This window comes from Oncorhynchus keta, chromosome 37 (genome assembly GCF_023373465.1).
Source record: "Oncorhynchus keta strain PuntledgeMale-10-30-2019 chromosome 37, Oket_V2, whole genome shotgun sequence".
Classification (NCBI taxonomy): Eukaryota; Metazoa; Chordata; class Actinopteri; order Salmoniformes; family Salmonidae; genus Oncorhynchus; species Oncorhynchus keta.
In genome coordinates, this window is record NC_068457.1 from 7,030,088 (window position 1) to 7,036,000 (window position 5,913).

Sequence of the window (5,913 nt, forward strand, 5' to 3'; positions counted from 1 at the left end):
TTAGAACTCCTTGATAAAAGTAGATTTAGATTAAGACTTTTCTTCCATCGAGAAAGTTTTTCCATCTTTTGTGTTCAGAGTTATTTGTCTTTAAAAAAAAATCAATTTATGGAATAATCAAAGTTAGAGGTATTTGAACTGCTTGGGGAAAATTGTTTGATTTCTGGGAAAATTACAGTTTTTTGTTGAGGTGAACCTTGTCATCATCTTGAATGTTCTTCCATACTTTTTCTGTAGGGGGCAGCATGGTTCTTCTTGAGAGTTTCTGGAGGTTGGATGGTCCCCTCTACAAAAATGTTTGACCTGGGCTTCGGGTTACAGGAGCAGACAGACATCCCTCTCTCGCCGCAGACTGCTTCTTGACAGCACCCACCCTCTGTTTGTGCCAAAGCCAGAACGAAGCAACCCACATCAGCACTTCCAGCTTTCCTGCACATTTCTGAGGATCCTTGTGATTCTCGATCCAAATTCTCATTGAAAGCTCAAGCAAAACACTCACAGATGAGCCTAATGACTCTACATGCAGGGCTTGCTACCAAACTTCTCTGAAGTTGAGAAATATTGCATTTCAAAGCAGATGTATTGTTCATTTCGAGATTAACTTGAACCTCCTCAGATTTGGGGTTTAGAGTAGAAGAGAGGCCATATTTCCCCCAACAATGGAAAAGACAAACTGAAATGACACTCTTCGGTTTCACCAAGCATCTAGACAAACTGTACTGTTCGATGCTGGGTTTGTTAGGTGTTCATGAAATATTTTTTCTCGTGCGTCCGTCAGCAGGTGAACATTCTTACTGTGTTTATCTGTGCCCTTTCCTTTTAGACTCTAGTACACGGGTGTTTGGCAGCAGGCAGGCCTGCTGAGGGATGGCCGGCTGGTGGAAAGCCCACAGCGTAGCTGCCTGTCCAAAAATCTGCCAGGGCAGGAGCTGCCTGTCCAAAATTCAGCCAGGACCTGCCCCAGACATTGTGTAGCCTTCTTTCAAACTCTGACCTGAGCCCCCAATACATTGAGTTTACATAGATGTCTTTTTGGCCCATGGTTTACATACATAAGGTGTACGAAACATTAAGTACACCTGCTCTTTACATGACATAGACTGACCAGGTGAATCCAGATGTCACCTGTTAAATCCACTTTAATCAGTATAGATGAAGGGGAGGAGGTAGAGTACAGAAGGATTTGAACCGGGTATGGTAGTAGGTGCCAGGCGCACCATTTTGAGTGTGTCAAGAAGTGCAACGCTGCTCTTTTTTTAAAGCTCAAGTTTCCTCTGGTGCTGGACAAGAATGGTCCAGCACCAGCCAACTTGACACAACTGTGGGAAGTATCGGAGTCAACATTAGCCGGCATCCCTGTGGAACGCTTTGGACACCTTGTAGAGTCCATGCTCCAATGACCTGAGGCTGTTCTGAGGGAAAAAGGAGACGCAACTCAATATTAGGAAGGCGTTCCTGTTTTGTACACTCAGTGATGTTTTTGTCAACTATTCCTTATTTCTTTTATTTTTTCAAATTGCCTCATCAAAAGTGCTATAATTGTTCTGAGACTATTTGAATTAGATAATTGACATTAAGGCAACAGGTCAAAAGTGAGTGGTTGGAGGGTAAAGGTCAATACAGGTTGAGTTCTTACATCGGAGCCGGGCAGTGGTTGCCTTTCAGAGCGGCCAGAATCAGTCACTCCAAGAATGTAGAGGGAGAAAGGATAAAGGGAGAGAGAGGGAGGGACGAAGAGAAAGATAGTGAGAGGAGAAGGGGAGAGTAAGAGAGAGGCCTGCTCTATCCACACATCTCTAGAGAGAGAGAGAGAGAGAGAGAGGGGGGAGACATGGACAGCATCAATGTCAAAAAAGGCCAGCTTGGATTCGGGTCATGGTGTGGAGTCTAATCACATTGCCAATGTCTCCAAAATGTAGGGATAATACAAGGAAAAGGATTGGAATGGGGCAACAGATTTATCATTTCATACATTTTTCACGTAACATTTCAGTTTCATTCAGGTAGAGAGAGAGAGAGAAAGAAAAAAAGAAACGGAGGGAAACAGTCAGAGAGAAACAGACAGAGTGGGGTGGTTAAATGCAAGGTTAGATGCAACAGTCACAACAGTGAGACCCCCAATGACTGCAAAAAAACTATCGGTCCATAGAGGGATCTATTTGGCTTTGCCTTCATTTAGCTTGGTAATTATTTTGAGGAATGTCTGGTTTATTTGAGATCAATACGATAATGTTCAGCTCTGACAGCATGTAAAGAATAGCTTTGCAAATATACTGATGGCAAATTATTGTGCAGCCTATAGGCTATCTCAGTGGTAGATACATGTACGTTTTTTACACACATATGGGTATTCGTTTGTGTTCTGTCAGTTGGAGTCCGAATGTGCCAGTTTATTACAGGGATGAGGACATGCGGAGTGTCGAACTAAAAGCAATGTGTGTGTTTTCGCAGCACATCGACTTTTACAAAATGTTTGTTATTCGATGTCACGCCATTGCACCTGGATCTCGGTACAGCACATTCGCAGCAGGGCTGAAAAATCGACTTCCCTTCACTGAGTCTTTCACTCAAAATGGCACTCGTCAAGCTTTACAGGAACACTGCAGCGAAAACGTCTCAAATCAAATCAAATTGTATTGGTCACATACACATATTTAGCAGATGTTATTGCAGGTGTAGCAAAATGCTTGTGTTCCTTGCTCCAACAGTGCAGTAGTATCTAACGATTTACAACAATACACACATTTAAAAGTAAAAGAACAGAATTAAGAAATATATAAATATTAGGACAAGTAATGTCGGCATTGACTAAAGTGCAGTAGAATAGAGTATTGACATGTGCGATGAGTAAAGTAGTATGTAAATATTATTAAAGTGACTAGGGTTCCATAATTATAGTGGCCAGTGATTCCATGTCTATGTACAGTTGAAGTCGTAAGTTTACATACACCTTACCCAAATACATTTAAACTCAGATTTTCACAATTCCTGACATTTCATCCTAGTAAAAATTCCCTGTCTTAGGTCAGTTAGGATCGACACTTTACTTTAAGAATGTGAAATGTCAGAATAATAGTAGAGAGAATTATTTATTTCCTTCATCACATTCCCAGTGGGTCAGAAGTTTACATACACTTAATTAATATTTGGTAGCATTGCCTTTGAATTGTTTAACTTTGGTTAATTGTTTCAGGTAGCCTTCCACAAGCTTCCCACAATAAGTTGGGTGAATTTTGGCCCATTCCACCTGACAGAGCTGACCTAACTGAGTCAGGTTTGTAGGCCTCCTTGCTTGCAAACACTTTTTTAGTTCTGCCCACAAATGTTCTATAGGATTGAGGTCAGGGCTTTGTGATGGCCACTCCAATACCTTGCCTTTGTTGTCCTTAAGCCATTTTGCCACAACTTTGGAAGTATGCTTGGGCTCATTGTCCATTTCGAAGACCCATTTGCGACCAAGCTTTAACTTCCTGACTGATGTCTTGAGGTGTTGCTTCAATATATCCACATCATTTTCTATCCTCATGATGCCACATATTTTGTGAAGTGCACCAGTCCCTCCTACAGCAATGCACCCCCACAACATGATGCTGCCAACCCGTGCTTCATGGTTGGGGTGGTGTTTTTGGGCTCGCAAGCCTCCCCCTTTTTCCTCCATACATAACGATGGTAATTATGGCCAAACAGTTCTATTTTTTGTTTCATCAGACCAGAGGACATTTCTCCAAAAAGTACGATCTTTGTCCCCATGTGCAGTTGCAAACCGTATTCGGGAATTTTGGGGCAGTTTAGGAACAGTGGCTTCTTCCTTGCTGAGCGGCCTTTCAGATTATGTCAATATAGGACTCATTTTACTGTGGATATACATACTTTTGTACCTGTTTCCTCCAGCATCTTCACAAGGTCCTTTGATGTTGTTCTGGGATTGATTTGCAAAGTACGTTCATCTCTAGGAGACAGAACGCGTCCCCTTCCTGAGCGGTATGACGGCTGCGTGGTCCCATGGTGTTTATACTTGCGTACTACTGTTTGTACAGATGAACGTGGTACCTTCAGGAATTTCGAAATTGCTCCCAAGGATGAACCAGTATTGTGGAGGTCAACAATTTTTTGTTGACCTCCACAGGTCTTGTCTGATTTCTTTTGATTTCTCCATGATGTCAAGCAAAGAAGCATTGAGTTCGAAGGTAGGCCTTGAAATACATCCTCAGGTACACGTCCAATTGACTCAAATGATGTCAATTAGCCTATCAGAAGTCATGACATCATTTTCTGGAATTTTCAAAGCTGTTTAAAGTCACAGTCAACTTAGTGTATGTAAACTTCTAACCCACTGGAATTGTGATATTGTGAATTATAAGTGAAATAATCTGTCTGTAAACAATTGTTGGAAAAATTACTTGTGTCATGCACAAAGTAGATGTCCTAACCAACTTGACAAACCATAGTTTGATAACAAGAAATTTGTGGAGTTTAAAATGTAAAATTTGTTTTAATGACTCCAACCTAAGTGTATGTAAACTTCCGACTTCAACTGTACAGACAACATCAATGGGCGAAAATGTGGTGCTTACCGGAATTAAAAAGGATGAACATGAAGAGCCAGAGAGAGTAGTGAAATAATTAATGTTTAAAGCACTGCAGATCCCAGGCTACACTGTCGACCAAATTAAACCAAAAACACGTACATCGTTTTGGACAGAGAGAACAGCGATTGCATCCTTTAAAGACAGTGTTGTGGTTAAAAACCCGGGCAAAAGATTCGCCAACTTTAAATCGCGGGAATGACGCAAAGTACTGTATCCACTCTCAATGAAATAATAAAATATAACAATGAATCTAGAAATTACCTGTGTCATGCACAAAGTAGATGTCCTAACCGACTTGCCAAAACTATAGTTTGTTAACAAGAAATTTGTGGAGTGGTTGAAAAACAAGTTTTAATGACCTAAGTGTACTTCTGACTTCAGCTGTATATAGGGCAGCAGCCTCTAAGGTGCAGGGTTGAGTAACAGGGGGGTAGCCCACCAGTGATGGCTATTTAACAGTCTGTTAGGCTTGAGATAGAAGCTGTTTTTCAATCTCTCAGTCCCAGCATTGATGCATCAGTACTGACCTTGCCTTCTGGGAGATAGGTGGGTGACCAGGCGGTGGCTCGGGTGCTGAAGGTGTCGGCCCTCCAGGACGTTGGGTAGACCTACCACCCTCTGGAGAGCCCTGCAGTTTCGGGCGGTGCAGTTGCCTTACCAGTTGGTGATACAGCCCGACAGGATGTTCTCAATTGTGCATCTGTAAAAGTTTGTGAGGGTGTTAGGGGCCAAGCTGAGTTTCTTCAGCTTGCCAAGGTTGAAGAAGTGCTGTTGTGCCTTCTTCACCACACTCTCTGTGTGGGTGGACCATTTCAGATTGCCGGTAATGTTTACTGTGGTCCAATCGATGTGGATTGGGGCGAGCTCCATTTGCTATTTCCATGATCAGCTCCTTCAGTTTGTTGACGTTGAGTGTTGGAGTGGTATCCCTCCGCCAGGGCTCTCACCTCTTCCCTGTGGATCCAGTTGCACAGGGCGGGGTTCAGACCCAGGGCCCCGAGCTTAATGATGAGCTTGGAGGGTGCTATGGTGTTGAAGGAAGAGCAATATTCAATGAACAGCATTTATTCCGGTATTCCTCTTGTCCAGATGGGATTGTGCAGTGTGATGGTGATTGCATCGTATGTGGCTCTATTGGGGCGGTAAGCAAATTTAAGTGGGTCTAGGGTGTAAGGTAAGGCAGAGGTGATATGATCCTTCACTTCTTAAGTGTAGCGGATAGGATTTTCATTTTTGGCAAAACAAATGTACCCATTTGAAACGGTCTATTTCTCAGGCCCAGAAACTAGAATATGCATATCATATCAGGATAGAAAACTCTAAA